Source organism: Pieris rapae, chromosome 23, assembly GCF_905147795.1.
Source record: "Pieris rapae chromosome 23, ilPieRapa1.1, whole genome shotgun sequence".
NCBI classification, from domain to species: domain Eukaryota; kingdom Metazoa; phylum Arthropoda; class Insecta; order Lepidoptera; family Pieridae; genus Pieris; species Pieris rapae.
The window spans coordinates 3928669-3941710 of record NC_059531.1 but is presented as its reverse complement, the minus strand read 5'-3'; the positions used below and the strand labels follow the sequence as shown (position 1 = coordinate 3941710).

Below are 13042 nucleotides of genomic sequence, written 5' to 3'. Positions count from 1 at the left end.
TAATGGATGTTATTATACATATAAACCTTGCTCTTGAATCACTCTATCTTTTAAAAAAAACCGCATCAAAATCCGTTGCGTAGTTTCAAAGATTTAAGCATACAAAGGGACATAGGGACAGAGAAAGCGACTTTGTTTTATACTATGTAGTGATTCACATGCATTGTATTAGAGCATGGTTTTCGGCTGAGCTAAGCTCCCCAAAACAGGCCGTGCTGAGCTGTAAAGGCCCTTAAGGCCAACAGCGAGATTCCATTAAAACAAAAATAGAACATGGAGTATTAAATTTATCTTCGAACTGTAAACATCGTTCTTATTTAGTCCCGTCCTTACACAATTTTGTATCTTTAAAGAATATGTCTCTATATATGTATATATCACAGACCATTACATAAAATATCCCTAATCTATTTTACATTCAGCCCAATTTTCAGATGATAAAGGCTCTCATAGAAATGCACACTTAGCACAATTCAGGGTCCATTGCGAATCGTGCAGTTGACGTTTAAATTAATTGTCAAGTACTGTGGGTGTAGTCTTCATAAAATAGAATGTTCTGCACCATTTTTGTGTTAAAACTAGTTTTAGATCTATTGTAGTCTACTATTAGAACCTAACTACCTAACCAGGACTAGTTACATATCTTTCAATTTATCTAGTCCTGGTTATACATTATGGAATATGTTGTATGTAGTTAGGTAATACATAGTGAAATTCGTCTTAGAGTTCTTCAAGTAAAGAGCGAACCAATTATTAAAAGGCCGACAACGCACTCGAGTTCCCTCTAGCATTGAGACTGTCTATGACGGTTCACATCAGGTGTGTGTCCTGCCCGTTTGAACCTTGTTTTATAAAATAAAGGGGATTTCCAGGACACTTTGTTTTAAATATCTTTTTTGATGTTCGTATATTGTCATGAAACTGGAGAAAGTTGAAGGTTCATCAGGGCCATAGCAAATCTGTGTTTCCGGAAAGGGCAGGTTCAAAATAGGGCGTATGTTTATAAATAAAATTATTCGATTGTAGTCCTCAGTACAGCCTAGTACTAAAATGGATCCATGGAGCCTGTCGTATATATAAATAAAAATATCTTTTGATTTGGGTCCTACGCCTGATTTACGCTAGGTATAATTTGCTCCAAACGATCAACAAATATTACCACCAATTTACGAACACTTAATGTCAAAGAAGCACTCAAATTATTTCCCACAAAGCATTACCAAACATCCGTGGGTTATTTATTCCTTTACACACATCGTCAAGGAAATCGTTCGAGTCCCACCGAGAATGACATCAAAGGCACGTCTTTATATTTATTTTCGACTAACTATGCTTTGATTTAATAAATATAACCGTGTGTACGCTATGGAAAGAAAACATCGTGAGCCTTTGACCCAATGTCAGGCATATAAGGGTGATAATCTATTACTTTTTAAAATATCTCTGTATTTTATCAATTTTTAACAACACAGGATACGACGCAATCAAATTATATTTAAAAGAACTTGCTTATTTTTTAACAAACAAACAAAATATCTTTATTCATCTACGTAAACAAGTACACTTAGGAACGTCAAAAACTTAATATATATAAATCTCGTGTCACAATGTTTGTCCTCAATGGACTCCTAAACCACTTAACCGATTATAATAAAATTCGCACACCATGTGCAGTTCGATCCAACTTGAGAGATAGGATAGGTAAGATCTTTAATTATAGTCGCAATTTTATTTTATTGCAAATTATTTGTTTATTATTTGATACAATTCTAACAGATGGCGCTGTGTTAAAAGTACCAACGTTTCATATGAGATCTCCTACCGTTTCCCTAGAATAGCTTACTATGTAATATAACAAAAACCTTAGCCACAGCAACGCTTGGCCGAGTCTACTAGTTAATTATAAATTTACATTTACTACCAGTACGCAAGTCAAGCGCGTAGAGCGGGCGGGGATTTTTATGATAACAGATCTATGCCAGTATTTGTGAATTAGAAATGGACTTTCTTCTCTATCCATCACAATTTCTTGAGCCACACACTTCGGGCCATGGAAACCAATGGTTCGTGCCTCACCCACATATGACTGTTTTCGTTTTAAAGAAATCAATGGACACTTTTTAGGTCTAGGCCTCAGATTTCTGTATCTGTTTCATGATAATTTTAACTAATAGGTAAGTAAAAGATCAGTCACCTGTGCCTGATACACGCTGTTTCCTTACTAAATTTTCCTTCACTTTCACGAATGATAAATGCGCACATAGAAAGAAAGTCTATTGGTGCACAGGAGATCGAACTTACGGGGTGAGAGTCTCTTCTTCTGAATCGCTAAAGCTAGTTCAACACTGCTCTTTTATACTTTCTGCTTCTTTTCATAACCAACACGATTTAATATTCCTTCCTTGTACCTATTAGACTCCTAATCTATCCGCGCACCACCACTTTGTGGAACCAGCTGCCAACTGAAGTATTTCCGAACCAATTCGACTTAGGGTCCTTCAAGAAAAGAGCGTACCAATTCTTAAAAGGCCGGCAATGCACTTGCGAGCCCTCTGGCATTGAGAGTGTCCATGGGCGGCGGTATCACTTAACATCAGGTGAGCCTCCTGCCCGTTTGCCCCCTGTTCTATAAAAAAAAAATGTTCCTCACATCAACACTAATGCAAAAAACTCGGTTTTGTATCGCGCCATACAACGACCAATATTTAAGCCTTGACTTGTCTTGGCTATCGCGAAATCATAAAAAGGAGTACTAAGAAAATCCATAGCTCATGAGCATACCCACCCTACATACACACCTTCACGTACTTACCCTCACTAACACACCATACCTGTAGGTTTACGATACATCACCTACAGATGTATCGTATACCCACAGTCTACAGATAACAACATAAATTACCAGCAAATCGATATATTGAATGTGATATACAAAAACTCTGATATCTTTTACTAATAATGGCTTTGTTTGTTCCTTTATAGTAAATATATATTATAATCTATCAATCAATCTTAGAACTTATAAATTAGAATTTAGTATTAATTGTGATTTGTAAAACTGTGCTTTATTATATTTGAATGTGTGTTCCGTTTTGGCTTTTGTTTATAAAATAATTATTTTAATATTGTTTAATAAGTAGCTGTAGGAATACTTTAATTAAATAAATAATTCACAAAAACCAAATTACATATCTCTTAGTTTTTACTCTTTATTTTACAAAATAATATAGTATATCAAAATATGTTACATTAGAAAACCGCTGTGGTGTGTATTAAAGTAAACTGCTATGGTTAGTTTTGTAACCTGTATTGTTTAGGAGCGCGACAAATGCATTTTGAAGTAGTAGTTTTTAACAAAGTTGAAAAGTTAAAGTATTGAATAATTTTTATTGTTTTGTTGCCTTTTGTAAATGTTTAATCCTTTGTGTATGTAAATATCATGTATTCAATATCTAGATATATTTTGTACTTATTACGAAAGTTGATTTATTATCAACATTATTTAAAGCACAATTATTTATAGGCTTCAGTTATCGTTCGTTTAATGAAAATTAAAGTAACCCCAAAGTTTACACGAACCAAAATAGTTGGGCGGATGCGGTTCTAACAATGGCTTTAAGTTGTATTCAGAGAATTAGTCCGGTCTCGCCAGACTCACCACTTAGTTACAATTTGCGACGATATTCATTCACTCTATGTTATCCTGGTATCCTTTGATTCATCTTAACCCCTCCATTGGCACCGTTTAGATAATTAATTAAATTCTAAAAGATATAATTGTTATCAGAACCTTATCATCTACATATAATATAATATATTATAAATAAAAAACCTTATCAAGCAATAAAAATTTAAAGATTTATTTGTTTCTCCAAAAGCTGTTCCAAGAATTTTCTGGTAATTAACAAAGGGTATCACGATAATCAGTAAATCTCAAGTAAATCCCGATTACCATGGCGTAACCCAAATCTTGATTTGAGGGACGCTAACCTTCCTGTCCCCATATTTTGATAAAACAAGGTCGATGAACTTTGAAATGTCACAATCGAATCATACTAAACTTGAACATTTGACTAAAAACCATTGATTCGAATTGAAATCTTTTTGTGTTTGACCAATAGGTGCGAAGTATCAATGAAAAATATTGCAAAAGTGATTTTTGTGAGCACACGCAAATTATGGAATTTTAAAAGGTCTGAACAGAGAGAAAAGAAGAGTCTTTATAATAATAATAAAAAAGTCTTTATTCATTTTAAGTACATTTTCTTTTCTAAGTGTAAGATTTGGAAACCCATTTAAGTAAAAAATACCTGTGTTAGGGTTCTCAGCTTTTCCATAAACAAACTTATTTAAGTTTGTTTATGGAAAAGTATTACTAAAATTATTAAGTAAATTATTAAGTATTTACTTAAAATAATGGCATTATTTAACCTTTTTTTTGAACCGTTTCCCTTTGTACGAAAATATTTGCTTTAGTAGACTCGCCATAATTTATGTAATTATTCCTTCAATGTCAGTCGCTGTTATATTAATGACGCCTTTAATCTAAAACAGGGAAAAGGATTTCTGTATCTATTTCATGATCATTTGTCAATCCACGTAATAAGCAAATAAGATCAGTCTCCTGTGCCTGACACACGCCGACTTTTTGGATATAGGGCAAGCAGATTTCCTCACGATATATTCCGTGACAACGTTGGAATGTCAAATTCCTTACAAATATAGACGTGGGTGAACGTTATATTATATATTAAATTAGCTAAGATTTTAGTTTGATGTTATTTGAAATAGGTCCTTTATTATGTCAAGTCATAAAAAGTTAAATTTGTCTTATTTTTATTATTATATTTAAATCTCGATAGAAAGTACGAATTATTTTATATCGAGGGGGTTGGCCATGCGTCACACTCGTGTGACTCATACTTGAATTCGTGTATGTGGTGATGTTAGTTATTTCGCCTATATATTTGCATGTTGTTCCCACGAGAATGTAAGTGCGTGCTCCTATTTCATTAGTTTTGAATTAATCTTATTATTTTTTAATACTTAAGATGTCATGTGGAACATGGTTTTATGGTTGCAGCTCCTTAAAACGAAAAAAAAAAATTGGCGATTAAAAAGAGTGGCGGAGAGTTCATCGCCAGTTCTTCTCTTCCGTTCTACGCCCTAGTTCCTAATGCTTTTGTTTCATGCTATAGCTTACTTCACTCGTGTGTAATTAAATTTAATTTTCGTTAATCTCCGTTTATATTCATTAATCTTCGTGTATTTTCTTTTTGTTTTCGTTTATTTTCGTTAATTTTCGTATATCTTCGTGTATTTTCGTTAATCTTCGTTTATTTTCGTTAACCTTTGTTTATTTTCGATAATCTTCGTTTAATTAATCGACCACGAATGTAGCAACACTTGATTATTATCTACTAGAAGAGACCATTAAGGACAGCGTAAGGAAATGCAAACAAGTGAAGAAAAAGATACTTAATCCACCTCCTGTTTTTTTATGAAAGGGGTTTATTAGTATATATATTCTATATTATTCTGTCAGCAAACGAAACATGGGTACAATTAGGTAAACCTAATGGTACTGCCCCACCCCGAAAGAATCAGCATGGCACTCCCACTAGGTTATGTTGAATGTCTTAGAAGATTAAAAAATCTCCGCAATAACTCGATCCAAAATTACGGTAATAAAACTGCAGGGAGTTCATAATATATGTAACAGGAGATATAGAATATTTCTTTAGTGGCAGTTGAGAAAGCTCTATTTCCGCCTCCCGCCGGAAGTGGCTGTGTTGTGTTGTCGGGAAGTGGCAAATCCCGTGAAAATAACGTCAAGCTTTCTAATTATATGTTTGGAAATTATCTCAATTGGAAACTTGAGAATTTTTGAAGTTAGGGAAAAAATATGAGAGTAAATTATAACGACGCGCGTGCACAAAAAGTCGACACCCTGAAGTTAGCTATAGTCAGCTTTTTTAAAAACTATAAACGTGGAATAAGGCGAAAGATTTTTTTTTAATACATATAAAGGTGGCGACAGACATAAAACATTCGCTCGATGTGAGCACGTTACAAGTCGAATATTCGGCATGTGAGTACATCGAGCCGAGCCTCTCGAAAGAACGCCGAGCGCCCGAGCGCGCTCCACTCGGCTGTCGGTGTTTTGGCGAATCGCTTCGAATGTTACATTAAAAGTCAGTAGCCACCAAATCTACGTCCGCCATTTCGACTGCAACTGTGGTTGGGATGAAGCACAGGCGCATCGCGATAATTCAGGTGTTGTGAGCATGGTCACCACGAACAAATATTCACATCAAGCAAAAATTCGATGTCAACGTATAAATTTGGCCTCGTGCCAGTATTTCTATTGAATCAATCTTATAATCCTTCGGGTTTTTTGCGAGGATTCCAATTAAATGTATCATCAAGCTGTCATCGAAGGGTTTACCTGCCAAATTATATTACCGTCAGTCACCCTCTGAGATTAAGTTCCTATGAATAAGCGGTTCCTTTGATCTTCTCTCCATCATCTCGTTAATAATTGACAGCGTTTGTCTTTGATAATTAAAAATAATGGATTGGACCGTATAATCGATTATTTTACAAACATTTATTTCTAACGAAACACATAAATAAAAGATTGAAAAACAAAGCAAGGCATTTAAAGTGTGAAATGTGTGTGTGTTGTTGCAACTGGCCCTGTCTCAGCATTATGCTAGTCATTCTGCCAGATACCACAACAGTTAGTTTGCGCCTTAGACGCAAAAAAAATTATACATTTTCATAACGTTTTTATTTTTATTTGTCTAAAAAAATTCAAATCTAACTTCAAAAGAGTGGCGGAGAGTTTATTGCCAGTTCTTCTCTTCCGTTCTACGCCCTTGATCTGAGAACTGGCAGTAAATGTAAAATTAGTATCATTTAATGTATATTTCTTTTTCTTGACGTTCACAAGTGTACATGATGTTACCTTTATGAATAAATGATTTTTTATTTTGATTTTGATTTGATTAAAAGAAACTGATGTTATTGAACATAGGAGACGAGAATAAGTAATAATAGAGTAAGTGTGGTAAAAAAAATATTGGCTTCAAGTGTACAATTAATGTATACACTTGGTTTAAGCTTCTATTACCTAAAATGTTTACATCTAACTTAACTAAGTTAGGTTACATAACTACCTTAAGAACTTTTTTCTACTTCGTCAGTACCCACTGTTAATTTATTTTCGTACACTATAAACGGTGTTCATCAATAAAACCAATTTAACTTATATAAAATCCATATAAATCCACGCAATTTAAAACAAATATATTGTCACCGCAGTGTCAATAGAGGGGTGTCGTTTAAAAGCAACGATGTAACGGCCGTTGAGCTGAGAGCTTTTTTACGGTCCGGCCAATTTCGACTCGACAATTATACGCTATTGTGCGGTTGCACCAATTCCTATTGTATTTTCTGAACAACATCTATAGTGCCATGTTACCCTGGTAGCTAGACGTGCAATTGTAAACTTAATGGCATTAGAACCCAGGGGCCGTTCAAGTAAGTATTACGTAAGCAAATTTACTGCAATTTATCCCCTCACCCCTCAAAAATGTTACATAAACATATTAATTTTTTGCAGGAATCTTCGAATATTTCTTTAGACAAGGTGTGGGAGATATGTTTAAAATAAGTAAAAAAATACCGTTTACGTAACGCAAACGCAATGATCAACAGAAACAAGCCACCCCAAAAATTAATTTTATAAATTTGAGATCCTTAGCAGGTATTTCTTATTCGAGCCCCCAAAAGCAAAGAAGTACTCTAATAGTGAAGCGTAGTCAGGAAAAATTTACGAGATACATGTACATAGGGTTGTATGTAGTGAACCTATTTTATATATACAACCTGTGGCGTTGTGAGTGTTCATGTGCGGCGGTATCACATAACATCAGGTGAGCCTTCTGCCCGTTTTCCCCCTGTTCTATAAAAATACTATCAATATATTTTAAGGTCCTTAGAGGTAAAATATATATAGTGTGCTTAATAACACACTCGGCGTAGTAAACGCTATTTCTGGCAGACCCTCGAACGCATACAAATTTACTCGGGAAGCGCTATTTACGCGTGTCTTGTGCACCCTGAATGAATATTGCACTAGCTGAATTCACAAGAATTGCACTATTTATAGTTATAAAACGTAAAAAACATAAGGTTTATTAAATATTAAGTTTTTATATTAATAGTTTTTTATTGTAGTATTGGTCACCTTTGGTGTGATTCCATAAATTAGGGATGGATGGTAATCATGAAGCACGTACCATGATGTAAAAACTTTTTTCTCACTGTATTATTATTGTAATTTATTTTATTCGTATCGTAGTATTGTGAATGTATTTTGGAATGGCCCTTCTAGCACCAAGATTTAAACTTTACTCACTTTTTTTTTTCATTTATAATGTTTAAGCAAGAATTTAAAAAATAATGTGAATTTTAATTTTATTTTATCATTGTAATGTTTCTCATTAAATATATTGCATACAAGCATTGTGTTTTTATACATCATGTGTTCTCTGCACCTGTATGTTTCGTTCGTGTGCCTTTAAAAAAATTCTAACCGCATATTTCATACAATTTGCTCAATCGTTAACAAGTTTTCACGATGAATTTAATTAGTGAGTGGTTCTATTCAATAAACCACTCAAAACTTTCGGGTTTCCCAGCCTTATTTCTATTGAAACGGACCATACTTTTGAATTCTGGTATTATGGTGAAATAAACGCCGTATCGCTGTATATATATTGTGTGTGTATCTTATATATAAAATTCTCGTGACGCGGTGTTTGTGGTTAAACTCCTCCGAAACAGCTTTCCCGATTCTCATGAAATGTTGTGTGCATATTGGTTAGGTCTAAAAATCGGACAACATCTATTTTTCATCCCCCGTTAAGGGTAATCCACCCCTAAATTTTTTTTAATTTTTTTTATGATACAGCATTAGTAAATACATATAAACAAGAATTTTCAGCCCTTTACAATCAACCCCTATTTTACAAATAATATACATGGCAAAACAACGTTTGCCGGGTTAGCTAGTATATATATACATACTAACAGCCTTTCTCGGCTTGGCGGGAGTTAGAGATGATTAAAGAGGATAGTGTATTCACTATTATAAAAACGTTATTAGGTTTTTATACAAATAACGTTCATAAACGATTTTTTTGATTTTGTATTTATCCTCCACGATTGTTAATATTTTAAAAAACCCGGCAACATACTTGCGAGCCTTCTGGCAATGTGAATGTCCATGGGCGGCGGTATCACTTTACATGAGGTATAATTTATAATTTTTCCGTCAAAAAAAGTTTCCTTTAAACGGATATATTTTGTGTTACCAACATTATAAGAAACCAACCCTCAATAAACCCTCTCACAAAGGGATTATAAAACCCGAACAATAAATGTAGGCTTTTACGACCATGGCAGACCTCAGGCGCCATTTTCGTTTATGAGTTTTTTGTTTATGTTAAAACAAATATTGCTAGTATATTTATTAGGTAGCGTTGGCGTAGTGGCGTGCGACTTCTTTGAGATCGAAGGATATCCCCGGCTGTGCATCAATGGACTAAATAATTTGCGCAATTAACATTTGCAGGAACGTTGAAGGATATGCTACAGAAGGAATTAGCAGAATAGATAATAGAGTTACCTATTCATAGTTATGGTGTACTCTTAAAGGTCGGAATCGCACCTACTAAAAATGAGTGTGCATGGGCTGCGATCTTTCCTTTCTTGGGCGTCCCGTAGGCTATTATATGCACAAATAAATACATAATCGTCGGAGTCCACTGTGTTTTTAAGTCAAAAATCAAGCACAGAGGGGAAACTTAGACTTCGGGTCATTCAAGAAAAGAACGTAGGTACCAATTCTTAAAAAGCCGGCAACGCACTCGCCAGCCCTCTGGCATTGAGAGTGTCCATGGGCGGTATCACTTAACATCAGGTGAGCCTCCTGCCCGTTTGCCCCCTGTTCTATAAAAAAAACTACTTATAATTTTTAATTATATTATATCTGTATCTATTATAAAAGCTCATGCAATTTGAGGCCGGGAACATGTGGTTGCAGTGCCTCCCACTCTACTTTTACCAAGTGGTACCTTCCATCTGTTGTCCATGTATCGTGTTACATGACCAGCGCAATACCATTTCAAAAACCAAACAGTCCACCAACTATCGCACTGAAATATCGCAAAAATTAATTGCCTCAGGCGATTTACGCTACGAAATTGATATCATGTACCGCTCTGTTTTCCTTTTGGAATTAAAAAGCGTAATCCACTTTGTAAAATGGCTGCGATGGATAAACTTCAAAGTGTTCCGATACACAGCAATTTGCTAAAAGGCCGTGAACGTCATAAACAAGAATGTCGAATGTCGGTATTTGCAACGATTAATGCACGCTCTCGAGCGGACCGTAACGATGGCAGTATTTTGTAACCTCCATCGCTGTTATTGTGTCCTGGTATTTTGTTTTGTAACAATTAACCCTTTATCCATCAAAATTTATAATATTTTGAAGGGGCCTCAAATTTCTGTATGTATGTAATGTATATATGTAATCATTTGTCAACTATTAGGCAAATAGGTGTTCCGCCTTTTTTCACACGTCGTCTTCTTTGTGTCACCGGTTTCCTTACGATGTTTCTCTTCACCGTTCGAGAGAATGTTCAATGCGCACATATACTACAGTGCTCGGGGATCGAACCTACGATCTCAGGGATAATATTCGCATGCTGAAAACATTAAGCCTACACTATTCCTTTTTAATAATAATAAATTAGTAATCAGTATCCATTTGGATCTGTTCTTTGCTGCATCCATTTCTCCCTATAAACCTTTGTGGCGGCAGCTCATCATCATGGTTCAACTCATGGTCTATCAATACCAAATACATATTGATTAAAATATGTATTAATTAAACCACAAAAACTTAATATATCTCTATCTCTCTCTGCTGCTATCTTTCAAAAGTTTCTATTTATTACTTTGTCGGCATATTTCCGAACTAAAACTAATATCGTACTGACTCCCTAAATGCCTATCAATACAGTCGAGAGCCGTCGATTAGCAGTGTGTGTCCATGGGCGGCGGTGTTACTTAAGTTGGTGAGCCATTTAAAAATTCATCTACATAATCAAGTTCAAAATACCAGGTGAGCATAAACCGCAGTAGATGCCTGAACATGAATGCAGGCTTGTAATGTTCAGAACGAAGCAGCCTCTTTAAAGATTGCTTGCAGATAAGTAAAATAGCACGTTAAACAAGCTATGTTAAAATTATGCTGCTTTTTCAACACGGTGTGCATAAACAACGGAAGACAAGTGAATAATGCAGGGGCACGCTTTGCGTGTCGCCGCGCCCCTTATGTTAATTACTTGCACCGGCCCGGCTTTGAACATCTCCTGCTTGTTTGAGCTCTCCTGGTACCTACTTAAGTTACTAAAACGCCTACTTCCTCGAAATAAATTTCCTCATTTTCCTTCTCCATTTGGAAAACAAAGTGAAATTAAACAGAAAAGAAACGACGTGGTGGCGCCGGCCCCTAATGAGTCGACAAAACTTTTAAATTAATTCACGATTTGGATACTTAAAGGACTTGGAAACGAAAAAGCGCGCCAAATATTTTTTTGTATACATCATTAACGGTTTATAAATCTTAAAAGTTATATTTTAATTTCCAACTTGGGAATATTAACGAGATTATTGTTAATAAACTTCTTGATTAAATATTTGTACGTACGAGCTCATAAGCATTTCAAAAGCAGATTACAGAATTAAGAAAATAAACTTTTTTCACATCACTATAACTTAATTCGTAATTTCTAATAAAATAATCACTGGCCCTACAACCTCTTAGGTACTGGCCTCAGATTTCTGAATCTGTATCATAACCATTTTTAAATCTAATAGTCAAGTAGGTGATCAGCCTCCAGTGCCTGACACACGTCGACTTGTTGGGTCTAAAACATGTCGGTTTCCACACGATGTTTTCCTTCACTGTTCGAGCAAATGCTAAATGCGCACCTAGAAAGAAAGTCTTTGGTGCACAGCCCGGGATCGAACCTACGAACTCAGGCATGAGAGTCGCACGCTGAAGCCACTAGGCCAACACTGCTCTAATTTCTAATAAAATTAACAATATTAATAAAAGTTTAGTTTCCAATTTAAAGCTTAGATTTGATACATTTTTTATTGTTATCTATATCCTAGATTCTTTCAGTACTATTGTTCGGAACCCATTCACGAGTAAAGGTCGATTTAATTGATCAACCTTTTTTGGCGCCCTCTTCTTCCTTTTCTTGGTCATTTCTAAATATACCGGTAGAATGCGACCACCCAGTCTCTGAATAGCAGAGATTTTGGTGTGGGTCGAGTCCCACAAACCCCAAACATTTTCAGGGCAGGGGATGCGCAAAAAAATGGTCCTTTCTAAATGATCATTTCAGTCCTTATTTCTATTACTCACATTCAATCAACAAGAAAACAAAAACCGATACATTGGTCGTTCGTCTTCCCGGTTTTGATACCTGATAAATCTTACAGCTGATGCTGTGTATGTGTGTGTTTTTTTAAGCGTGATCGCTTAAAAAAAACTCAGATTAAAATCTTGCAACAGTCATCAACAAACGTTTGATTATTAAATCCAAATATCTTTTAAATGTAACTACAAATATTATAATTCAAATATTCGTAGTTTAAAATATAAGTATAAGGGCCTGTTTCACAATGTGTGGATAAAGTGCCAAATAGCTATGGAACACATAAATTATTCGAAAGATAAAAATTCCAAATAAGATACTTCGAATTTCATGACGTATAGCGCTATCTGACAGTCGTGAAACGCAAATATACTATTTATCATACCAATAAGTAACAAATAGATTATTTGGAACTTATCCGGACATTGTGAAACAGGCCCTAAATGTTGTTAATTTGTATTCTGTTACGTATTTCACCTCATAAATATATTTATAATTGACGTGAGCATTTTCCC

At 34.9% G+C, this 13042-nt stretch overlaps 1 protein-coding gene across 6 annotated transcripts in view; it reads right to left on the bottom strand.

Moving 5' to 3' along the window:
• LOC110991488 (neurobeachin) overlaps nt 1-13042 on the bottom strand; it is a 413995-nt gene that overhangs the window by 240511 nt on the left and 160442 nt on the right. The window lies entirely within an intron of this gene.